This window comes from Crocodylus porosus, unplaced genomic scaffold, assembly GCF_001723895.1.
Source record: "Crocodylus porosus isolate Cpor-Errol unplaced genomic scaffold, CroPor_comp1, whole genome shotgun sequence".
NCBI classification, from domain to species: Eukaryota; Metazoa; Chordata; order Crocodylia; family Crocodylidae; genus Crocodylus; species Crocodylus porosus.
In genome coordinates, this window is record NW_017728950.1 from 70166642 (window position 1) to 70178986 (window position 12345).

Genomic DNA, 12345 nt, shown 5'->3' on the forward strand with positions numbered 1-12345 from the left:
TGCTTGGTGGCAGACCTGGAAGTGTATTGGAAGTACTTCCAGTCCACTTCCAGGTCCACCACCGAACATGTTGGGGACCCCTCACAGAATCCCCTCAGGTCAGCAATCAGCCATAGAGGGACCCTGGGTGCCCATCCAGACCCAGGAGGTACCAGTCGCTGAGTCAGGGGGCAGAGGGGAGTCCTCCGCAGCTGACCCAGAAGTGAATCAGAAAGGCTTCTGGTCTACTTTGGTCTGCTGCTGAGCACAATGGGGACCCCCCACCACTCCCATGGGATGCTCCATCTGCCCACCATCTCAGCATTGACAAGCTTCCTGGTACCTTGAGGTATATAGAAAAAACATTTAAAGCTGTCTATGTCTGAATCATCAAATCTTTTCAATCAATTTGGAGGGCTCTGATTCAAGTCAGAGAGATTAAAGGGTCTCCTGATTCAGTTCGGATTTTGAGATTCGGCCGCCAAATCGAATCAGTGACTGAAGCTTCGCACCTACCTATTTTCAGTATAATGGCTCAAATAAGGATCTGGCTATCCAGCTCTGATTATGGCTACAAATCCTTTTTGGGCCACATAACACCATGCCTCTGTTGCACCAGGGTAACCTCCTGGACAATCCTGATCAGAGTCTTGCCCATCACAAAGTGTGTTTTGGTGGTGCCAGACTTTCAATTGCCATCCCCCCAGCCATGTCATTAATTAGGTTGGTGGATTTATTCATGCCCATGGTTCAATGCATTAATCTGACAGTGCCACAGAATCAATAACTGCTTTGCTGATTCAAGTGATCTGCTGAGAGTGGTTTCATTTGCCATTTAAAGCTGTATGGAGTTGTTCAATTCCAGGACTACAGGTTCTAGCATGCAGGCATCATAACAGTTTTTTCTGGAGTGCAAGCCTTCCTGCCCCCCCCGCAACCTCCCACCCATGCTTTAGTTTTACCACTTTTCATGGTTTACCCTGGTGACTGAGGCTTCAGGTACAAGCCAGAAGTAAGGCTTGTACCTGACCCAATGCCAGGGAAGGGGCAGGCAGTGTCCCAGACAGTCAGGAGCCTAGTCAGCAGGGGTTTCTTTGCAGAGCATAGCTCCCCAGACTTTGCCCATTACTAGTCATGGCTGAATTTTCACTCCCACCACCGTGTATTCACCTGGCGCTTTAACAGAAACCCAACAAGTGGTGTTCTGTGACCAAGCAGGACCATTAAGTGCAGCCTCTTTATGAACTGTGGATCAGTTCTGTCATCATTCATTTCCTCACTGGCTATGTCAGCACTAAATGAAGATCAAATTAGAATGGCATTACGGGGCAAGATATTTCTTACCTACCTGGCCCACCTGCACCACCCTGACCCCCTTGTTCCCATAAAAACAGCACACAGACAGGCATGACAATGTTCACAACTTTATTTAGCATCCCCAGGTGTTCTCACACTAGTTGTCCTGCAGCCCCATGTAGCCCAAACTTGGGCACCAAAGGCTGTGCACCAGTGAAGCAGAGCAGTTATCCTGCAGGGGTGGCAGGGGGACAGAAGGGTTTGGAGTGGTGGCAGCAGGTACTAGTGGCCAGCACCCAGTGGGCCCACTGGCTGCAGGTGGGCACCCTGGCCAGTGGGCACCTGCTGGCCCCAGGTGGGCACCTATCCTTGCAAGTGATGGCCACTTCCCGGAGCTGGGAGTGGACAGCCACAATTTGCTTTTTAGCAGGAAATGAAACCACTCCTGGGCACCTGAAAAAGGTGGCCAAGCAGTATATTTTTTATTAAGCATTAAGCAGGGGTGGATTATGGGTTGACAGGGCCACTGGAATCAGGGCCCACCTTGAGAAGCTAGGGGCAGCATGGTGCAGGTGGGCACCCTGGCCAGAGCCATGCTGGAATGGCAGCAGCTGCTTCCTAAGGTTGTCTGCTTCCTGCAGTCCTGGGAGTGGGTGGCCACAATTTGCTTTTTAGCAGAAAATGAAACCACTTCTGGGCACCTGCACAAAGTGGCCAAGTAGTTTTTTATTCCTAACATTAATCAGGGGCAAATTTTGGGCTCACGGGGCCACTGGCAACCAGTCCCCCTCCCCCCCATCAGATAGCCAGGGGCAGCACAGCCCGGGCAGGCATCTTGGCCAGGGCCATGCTGGATGGGCGGGAATGCCTGTGCAGGTGAGCAGAAGATTGATTCATGTTGGGATGGACTGCTACACCTATTGTCTGAAACTACTCACAACTACCTGCAAACTGAAGTGACATTTGATGGACAGAGGGGCGCACTACACAAAAACTGTAGTGGCATCTGGTGGACAAAGAGACTCATTACACATCATTCAGTAAATTACCATGTACACATGATAGATCAATGGCTGTATCATTGTAATTTGTGTCAATGCAAACTAAAATAAATTGGGATGTGGTTTATTTTGCACTGCAACAAACTAATTTAAATTGCAAAAAAAGCCCCCGTACATGTAAAGTGTGATGCAATTAAACCCCCAAAAGGGCAATTTTTGTCATATGTACAAGCGCCCCTGGAGATTTGTTTCTAGGGACAAGTCTTCCTCATGCAATAGCCATTCTTATAATTCAGTGTCTGTAATGTCACAAATAATCCTACCTCTAATCAGAGATTCTGTCATGTTCCCAAAACCACAGATCTTTCTCAGTCCTTTTCATTCAGGAACTTACTGATCTATACTTTCCCCTGTTGTTGGCTTACACATAAAAATATCTGTGTCTTTCAAAAGTCCCATTCTTTTTTGGCATGTGGTACTCCTCAAATTTGGACAGCATTACACCTAACTGCATATTTTGGCCTTTTTCAAAGGTAAAGGTGTTACAAACAGCCAGGGATTTCTCCTGCACAATATACAAGCAGACCGAGAATTTGACTTAGCTATTTTTCCCTTCTGTCCCTGAGTCTCCTAGATACCACTCAGACTCATCTGAATGCCCTCCAGTTGTCTGCTATATTGCCCAATATTAGAAAGACAAGTGGAGGTTACAAAACTTCCCTGACTCACTGTCCTTTTACTTAACTATTCAGGCAGATCATTTACAGAGACCTTTCTCCTTCCACGAGGCTTCATTGCTCCATTTGCTCTCAGTATCTAACTTCTTCTTCAGTTTAGATCTCAAATCCAACAATTTCAAGGTCATTCTCATTTGCCACTTCTAACACCATGTAGTGATCACAAGGTTCAATAAACACATGCATACATGAATGAAAAGAAAAACAAACTTTAATCATGGAGCAGCTTACAACTTCTTCAAACCTTGTTTGCTCTACCTAACAGTTACTTAACTTAGGGACCATCTCCCAATTGCCAACTTCCTTTAAATAAAGGAACATCTTTAAATTGTACTTTTTATCACTAGAATGGACAATTAAAATAGTTATGTGATTTCATAATTTTTCCTTTTCCACATTAATTTTTTTTGTAGTTGCTGCAAGGATGTTTTCAATAAATTGCTGCATGCCACAGGAGGGCTGTGCCTTTACAAATGAAAGAAACATTTCACATCACATCCCCCCCCAATTAAATATGGTCTGCTCTTATAAAAAATTATAAATTCTGCATATTGTGATCAAGTAATTGCATCATCCAGTAATATTCCAGTTACGATAAACATCCTTCCAAGTTTTACTTATGACCACAAGTTCATACTTTAGATGGCTCTGCTACTTTACTTCTTCTAGCATATTTCCATACTCTAAATTTATGTATAAACATACTCTAAATTTATGTATAAACACATAAAACCCCTGTAGTTTTATTTTCTGATTTCAAAAAAGCTGTTTTGTTTTATTATTTATTCAAGTTGGAAATGCCTGCCTAAGTATTTAGGGAAAGAAGCTGTTACTTTAAAAACTCATCTACTTAACCAGCTCTGAAACTAGGAGTTAGATACATGGGGACAGCAATTGCTTGCCAAAGGCATCCAAAGATTTTTTTTTCAAATAATAGCAATGTCTAAGTGTCCCAACCAAGATAAAAGTCGCCATTTTGCCAGGCATTGTACATATATTTGAAGAGCTCTTGCCATGAAGATCTTACAACCTCAGTTTAACCAAAATTAACTGTCACACACACAGAAAGGAAGAGATTTGCCCAGAATCAATCAACAGATGACTAACAGATTCAGGAATAGTACTGAAACCTGCTGCTTTGAGGGCAGTACTACAGACATTATCACCTATATTTGGTACGAGCAAGCATACCTCTCTGTACCATTACCACCTGTGCTGGATGGGTCGATGGATCTCTAGGTAATATGTTTTCTCCTCTCCATTTGTGCGTGACAAAAAAAAGACTACTCTTCTAATTTGGCCCCTGTCATCTAACCAGATCACTCCCGTTATCATGAATCTAACAAATGTCCTACAGTCTCCCATAGTCTCCCACCTTTATTCAATGTACCACTTGACTTTCTTATTAGATTTATTGCCTTGACATGATGCAAGCGTACACCCTCTGCAAAGAACAACGTGTACAGAATACTTATAATCTTCAAGAAACATATGTTAACGTTAGAAGCTACTAACTATACCAAAAACACCACATTTTCATAACAATAGAGAAAACATGCATAATTTATAAATCATCATTTCACGTCATGGCTCTCAGTTTTACTAGGCTTCTGAGCACATGTCTTAGAAATGATTTCTAATGATCCAAAGTAGAGGAATTATGGTCCCATTTTTGGTTAGTCTTGACATAATAATTTTTACAGCTATGAAAGTTTAAATTCCATGTCTACTGTCTGTAAAACATTTGACAATCACTGAATGGCAGGCAAGTCTAGAAATTGCTTCCAGCTGAATAGAATCATTTTCCAGTGACAGCGAGAGTAACGTCCAATATTTTCTTGTCTTCATTTAAAAAAAAAAAAAGAAGAAGATACATCTGCTTGAATGCAAAGAGCTGGATATATCAAGCTGGGTTTGACATAAAAGATTGAATATAAAAAGGCAGTTAGTCATAGGAAACTAATAAAACAACATATTGTTTTAGAAAAGTGCAGTCCAGTGGACTGATGCTAGACAATTTCCAACATTGACTTCCTCCATGTTGGGCATAGCACTTAACTTCTATTTTGAAAGAGTTAAATATAAGTAGTCAAAGTGGGAAAACATAATTCAAAATAACTTTCAAGTAGAGACAAGCCTTATGATGGGAAATGAACCAGTAAGAGCAGAGCAGGCAAGTTTAATTTGCCACTTGCTGGAACTGCCTCACTTTCAAATAAAACCAAAGACAGACATGAAAGAGGACAATGGCACGAGTCCCTTCTGGAAGGCTGACAGAATTAGTCCCCTTCCTTCTGGAGTATGTTTATATGGAACGAAGATACTTCCTCGGCTATCATTTTGGTGAATCCTGCTCCCACATGACCTTGATCACCTTCACAGATTTGAGGTTGTTTCTAATGAACACGCAACGACTAATCAACTAAGCCTCTTGAATTTACTTTGATCCCTTGCTTCCTTCCTGTATATCAGTTTTTCTAAACAATGAATTAGTAATGTGTCTTGTGGATCAACACTGATCTTGGGGGTGGGGGGTGGGCTAGATCACTTGGGTCTTAAGGAATCGCATCCACAAAGGGGCAACAGACTGAGTCTGTACAGGAAGCATGGAACAGTGCTGTCATGGTGGCTGCACCCTCCCAGCATCCCCCACCTACTGGGATGGGCAGATCGAACCGCAGAAGCAGCAGCAGCAACCAGGGACATTTTTTAAGTCCCTGAATCAGGTAAGAATGCCTGTTCCCTTCCCCATCAGTGCTCAACTGCACGTGCCCTCCCCTTCCTTTTGCTCCCTCCCCCACCCACCACTGGCCCTGTCTCCCCTGTCTCTGGCTGCCCAGGGGTGGGGGTAATTCCAGATCTATTCCTCCCAAACTCCAGCTGGGCTGTACAGAGACCTGGGCTCAGTTGGGAGCAGCAGCAACAGGTGGGTTTCCACTCCCTGAGCATACACCTGAGCTAGCATGTAACACCCGGAGGGTTAAGGGCTAGGAGGAGCAAACTGTGTGCTGCCACCACCACTGTCTTCAGCTGAGCCTGGCTCCCCATGGAGCCTGGCTGGAGCAAGGCAGGAGCTGCTAGGGCAACTAGAGACAGTGGGGACTGCTGCAGCAGTGGACAAGGGAGGAGGCAAATGGGAGGGGAGAAAATGTGGCACTGACCACAGCGGAGAAGGGATGGAGGTAGAATTCTTACCCGATTCCAGGACTTAAAAAAAATTAATAAATAAAACTTGGCTGCTGCTCCCATAGTGTGATCTGAAAGGAAGGTAAGACCACGGCATTGTACCCCCTCTACATGTGCCCCTGCTAAGCTTAGATCTCAGATCTCTCTCTCACCAGACCCACACACTTTGTGATAATTTCATAATTCCATGTCAACTTCAAATGGAATAAGATATCTTGAAAAGCTACTATTTCGATGTTTAAAGACCCCCATTTTAACTTAGACTCCCTAACATTCATCCCAATCTTCAGCCATAGCATGTTTATAGCTTATTAGAAGACCCTCAGCCTTCATGCCAGGGAACATGACTGAGAGTCTGATTAAGGGATAAACTAGTACACCATTTGCCTAAGCATGTAACTTGTAGGTCTGAAACAGTGCAACTTTTACAAAGGAAACTAGAGACTATAGTCTGTTAGGACTCTCTGTTGTGCAGTAATATGCAGAATCCTCTGCATGCTACTCATAACTCAAAAATAATGTATATTAAGATATTACACAGTCAGTGTAGGTATTCGGTTTGTCTGTTTAAAGGATGGAATAATCAGCAAATTGATTGCAATTCTTTTAGCAAAATATTAGAAAACAGTTTGGAAAAATGAACTATCAGAAGATTTAGAAGAGTTTAGATTTACTCACAGAAGTTTGTAATACATGGTTAAGTATAGAGAAATGCCTATGGATACAATTAAGCTTCCATTATTTTTTCAGTCCAGAGGATTGTCTCAGAGGAAAGAGACAAACACTGTACTTTCACAGAGACTTAGCTCTTACATGGAGACCAAATGAAAAATGACCAAACTCAGAATTTAAAATTCAAGCAACTTGGTTCACTTACAAGGAGTCTGAAAAGTGAACTGAGCTTCACGGTGACCATATAGATTTGGGAGTATATTTTGTTTTACAGCTAATTACCTAACACAACAGGGTTGTATCACATGCGACACTTAGCACGTGTTTCCTCCAAGATCATAGTAAACATTACCATGCCATATAAAAAGTTAGAACATGTTCTAAGCAGTCACTGGTACTATGATCTCAGCCTACACTGGAGAGAGCTGGAGCTAGCTGTGCCCTCCACCCCTCAACACTAAGCTCAGTACTGGGCACTGCATCTTGCACATTTGCCTATGAGGACATGCAACCCCCTTGCCTGCAGTCTATAACCTCCCTGCCATGTGCCCAACAATGCCCAGCCCTGGGGCATCTGGCCTTGACATGCTGCACCAAGCTGGATCTCTGCTGGTAAAGGCAGGCAGAGGGAAGCATGAGGAGCTGAGTCTGTGAGAGGGTGCCACTTCTGCCACTGGGACCTTGGGGTGAACCAGGTCTCTGCTGCAAGGAGTGTTGAACTGCTTCTGGTACAGTGAGAGGGCTGGGACCAACACCCAGTTGATTGTTGGTGTTGGTCCCAGTCCTGCATTGCAAAGGAGTCCTGAACCAGTGCTAGGTCTGTAACCAACAATCAGCTGAGCATTAACACCACACCAGAGTACATAACTCACTATCTCTGCGGAGCAGTCCAATAATAACTGAACACATATTACTTAATACAAATCTGACGATATTCCTCCCACAAAAAGTTGCAACTTTGCTACAATACGATCACACTTAGCAAACATATTACTGGTTGAACACAGACACTTGCATTTTAAGTGCAGTTAATATGTACTACGTGTAATGTGTGACATGGCCCTTCCCCGTTGCTCACCAAGATCATTACTTGTTCATACAGGCCAAAATGAAGGTAGTCAATATTCAATGCACTGGACTAAAAGTTTAGGGTGGACACCTTCGCAGCTGGAAGCTACTTGGAGCCATTTTAAAATGGTGTCCCTCCGTATCCTAGGAAAATATATAAAGAATGTTTTTACCCCACCACTTTATTTTCTTTTAAGAAGTCTGAATAGAGAATACTATTTCTTACTTATTTTCAGCACACTAATCAGAAGAGTTCCTTTCCTTTCCTGGATCTGCTCTTCCCTCCTCCCCTCCACCATGCTTTAAATACAAACCACTGGAGTGCTGAGTTGCCAAAGTGCTGCATTTTAAGCACTCTAAATAGGACATTAGTTCATAGCATGAATGTTTTGAAATCTGATCAACAAGCCGTTTCTCAATACATTAAGCAAAGCAAGCAAAATTAGGCTGTTTCATGTCAGGTACTTAGCACAAATCCCTTAATAATGTGTTTGAGTGGAGAAACCATTAATAAATGCATAATTCCCTAAGACAGGCTTGATTAATTAAGTCATATGTGTATCCTTCTAATTAAAAAAGAACATTAGGCAGATGAGTGGAATTTCAGAGTACAAATTTCAAAGGCATTTTTACCTTTATTTTAACAGTGGAAAAAAGCTGCTAGTTATTTTAGCTGCCAGAGAGCAGCCAGTGCTGAAGCAACCCCCCCAAACTCTAACATTTTAAAAACAGTTCTTTATTTATTTGCCAGTTTGTAGGCCAGTTTTTTAATCAGGTGGTTGCCTGATTAATCCAAGCAGTTAAGATTTGAGTGGGCAGCTGGTGCTGATACATGTACATAAACAGATGAGAAGAAATGGGACCAATCTATCAACAAGCAGATGGTCTAAAATCAAGGTCTCAAAGTCTCTGAACTTTCCTCCTAGTTTACTTTCCCAGAGTTTATCAAGAAAATGGCATAGCTGGATGATCACTGTTAAACTGTCTCCAATTGTTTGTAATTGCCTTGAGAGCTTTATGTTAGGCAGAGATGTTTTGCCTTCCCATAGATTACTGAGGCAACAGTTCACTATGTTTATGTGTGTACACCCATCCTGTTTACAAGATTAATTCTCCCAGTACACTCATTTTTAAAAAGAATACTAAAAATGAGAGAGAGAGATTAAAAAGGCTGTAATTAATTTTTATTAGCATTTTTACCAGAATTAGCATGACTTAAATAGACATCATTCTTTTCGGGAATAGGATGCTCAGATCTCCAGGATCCTGCATTTCCATTAAGCACCATCTCCCAATAAACGATGGTAATAATGTGGCGAATAGAATATGAACTGATCAAATGCTATTCTAGGTCCCTGTATTCACAGAAGTTTAGGGTTGGAAGGGACCTTGTGAGATGATTGGGCCCAACCCCCCTGCTCTAGGCAGGAAAGACTGCTGGGGTCAAATAACTCCAGCAAGATATGCATCCCGTCTCCTTTTGAAGATAAGTATTGGTCCAAAGGAATAAAGATTGTCCCTTAGCATAATCTTCAGAGGTCTATGTTTTTGAAGGAAGAACATTTGACGTCTGCCTCCTCTATGTGAACAAGTTATGCAGCTGTAAAGTGCTATTGGCCAGAGATTATTTATAATAGCATTATGTCGTGGGAAAATCTAAAAAGACAATGCCCTGGAGAAAGTGTTTTATGGAAAAATGAGGGACCTGGTTTTCAATTATATCTATGTAAAGGTGTGTCTGGCTGTGATATTCATGAATGCAAAAGCTTTATGCAAGTTTAATAGCTTCTGGAACTAGGCAGTATTAGTCTAATGCTGACATTACCTTAGTGGTTTAGACCACAGACAGAAGTAACAATTTTCACCTGATTTGGCCATAGAAAATTTGATCAAACAAGTGCACAGCTGCAGAATGCTTCAAAAACGGCCGATCAGGTGAAAATCAAAGCCCTAACTGCATGAGGCTTCAGATGAAGATGTTTCAAAACAGAGTGTCTTCTGTAACTTGTGCCTGCAATGTCTCCCAGCCTGTCATTATTTTCAGAATGGGAGGTGGGGAAAGGGAGCAGAGGTTGTTTCATCTGGGTTTTTCTCAGCCCCGCACTGGAGGGTGGCGAAGGTGTATTAGAGACCTCCCAAAGTGGAAGGGCTCCAATTCACCCACCCCATCCTCCAGCACTGGCTGGGGAACCCTTAGAATAAGCTCCCTCTGCTCTCTTTCCCCCTCCCATTCTGAAAATAGCTCACCCTGGCAGGGAGGAAAGGCCATTGCTAGGGGAAACAGGCTGCAGGCTTGCCACCAGCAGCTAGATTTCCCTCCCTGCTGGAACCAACACGAACTTCTGTTTGGTCTGGAGGATCACTGTAACTCCAAATGCTTCCTGCTAAGTGTTCTCAGTTACAGCAGGGAACTGCACTTCTGTCTGTAGCCTTAGTGAGATCAGGATCAGGCCCTGTAAAAGGTGGCCTAGTGCATGTGACAATTGTGAAAATTCTGCTTTTGACTTATAAGTGCTCTTGGTTCCTTCTAGTCTATCTATCACCTTTGCTCTTAAATGTGAGGGTTATGAATGTATGCCCCTCTAGAAAGCTCAAGTATCCACAAAACTCATTTTCTCATGGCTTGGATCAAATTGAATCAATTATTATGTAGAAAGTGTACTCTATAGAAACTCATTGCTATTTGTGATACAATATGCATCACACAGTCTTCCAAAACCCTTCCTCTTTTCACAGTCTAATTCACTGTCCTATACCAGAAAATGAATAAATATAAACTATTTAAAAGATACATTTTAGTATCTTTTCTAGCTACATTGTATCAAGTCATTTACAAATGAGATGATAAGCTCCATAGAAGCAAAAACCTTAGCAGGTTTGTAAAACACTATTCACAAGTATATATTACATATGGTAGTAACTTCATTAAGAGTTGCAAGGTGCTCAGACACTTCAGTAATAGGGGCTTATAAGTACCTAGGATAGCTAGAAAGAAGGAAGGAAGATGGGGAACCCCTGCAATACTAAGATTTACTGTCAGATAATACCACCACTATCAACTTTGCAAGGCCCAACAACTGAATTACATATTACTAACAGCTTTGTACCTTGTCTCAAAGTCCACTGCTTTTACTACCCACTGAAAATAATCTATTAAAATGCATCTAAAATGTAACAAACAACATACTAATGGACTTTAGGAATAAGGCTGTACCTTTATCCTTAACCCATCAAGTTCTGAGTATTTGAATTAAATTTGACAGGTTTGCCACCAGGTCCTTGTTTGTCGGGACCTCCATTATTTCCTCCGAGTGATCAGATAAAGTTAAGGACATAACAATAACTTTTTTCTGAACCAATGAAGTAATATTATAGGAGACTATTCACCATGCAAATACCTACAATAGACTAGCAATCCTTCACTTCCTTGCAATGTTGCTTATACCACAGCATAACAATGCCATATTATAAAACACCAAGATAATCTTATCTCATGCACATTTTTTCCCTAAAAGACATAGTTAAGTCACACCAGGCTAAGTTGTGGCTGTAAGGCAAAACCCTTCCTAGGGAGCAACATAAAACACCACTACCTCAGTGATATCTCAGACCATGAACAGACATTGTATTTGTAGCACTAAAAACAACCTTCCAAACTTAAAAAGTGAGCGTACTTCAAGTGGCTTGTAGTAGGAAAAACATGGTGAAACTGCAATGAATGTTTTTTCCAACAGGAACTTCTTGGCAACATGATTTCTAGTGCCACATGCAGTACATGTACAGTTATATGTTGTGCTACAGGGTGTAGTCCAGCCCTCCAGACTCCCAGGTTTTCTCCTTGCCTTTCCCCATGGCTCCAGGGAGTCTTGTTAGTGACTGATCTCAAACTCTACTAACTCAGGGAGGTGGAGCCAAGTGCATGTCCCCATGCTGACTTGCTGCTCAGTGCCATCTTTCCTTGTGAGCAAGACAGAATCTGTCCAATTCAACATGAAAACAGATTTCAAATTCAAGATGTTTCCAGGGTACTGCCAAATCTGAGTCAACTCTGGGGAATGTTTGGCTGAGTCTTTGAACTAGGTTGTGCTGGCAGCTGCACTCAAAAACAGTCCTGCACCATCATCTGAAAAACACAGTATGAATCCTTGTTGCAAAACCTCTTGCCATACAGTAAAAATATCTATTTTTGTTCCATCAGAATATCAGCCTTATCTGCAAACTCAGCAACGGCACCAAGAACTAACGAGTGGTTGAGTTTGAATACTTAAAGGTTGGTTGAGCATGGTTGAAGGCTGTTGTAATTGGACAAGGCTGTAGGTGGGGCAAAAGGGACTGTTGAGTACCTTTCCTGAAGCTTAGAATAGCACCAGAGACCTATTTTCCAAGGGCAATGCCATAGGTGACTT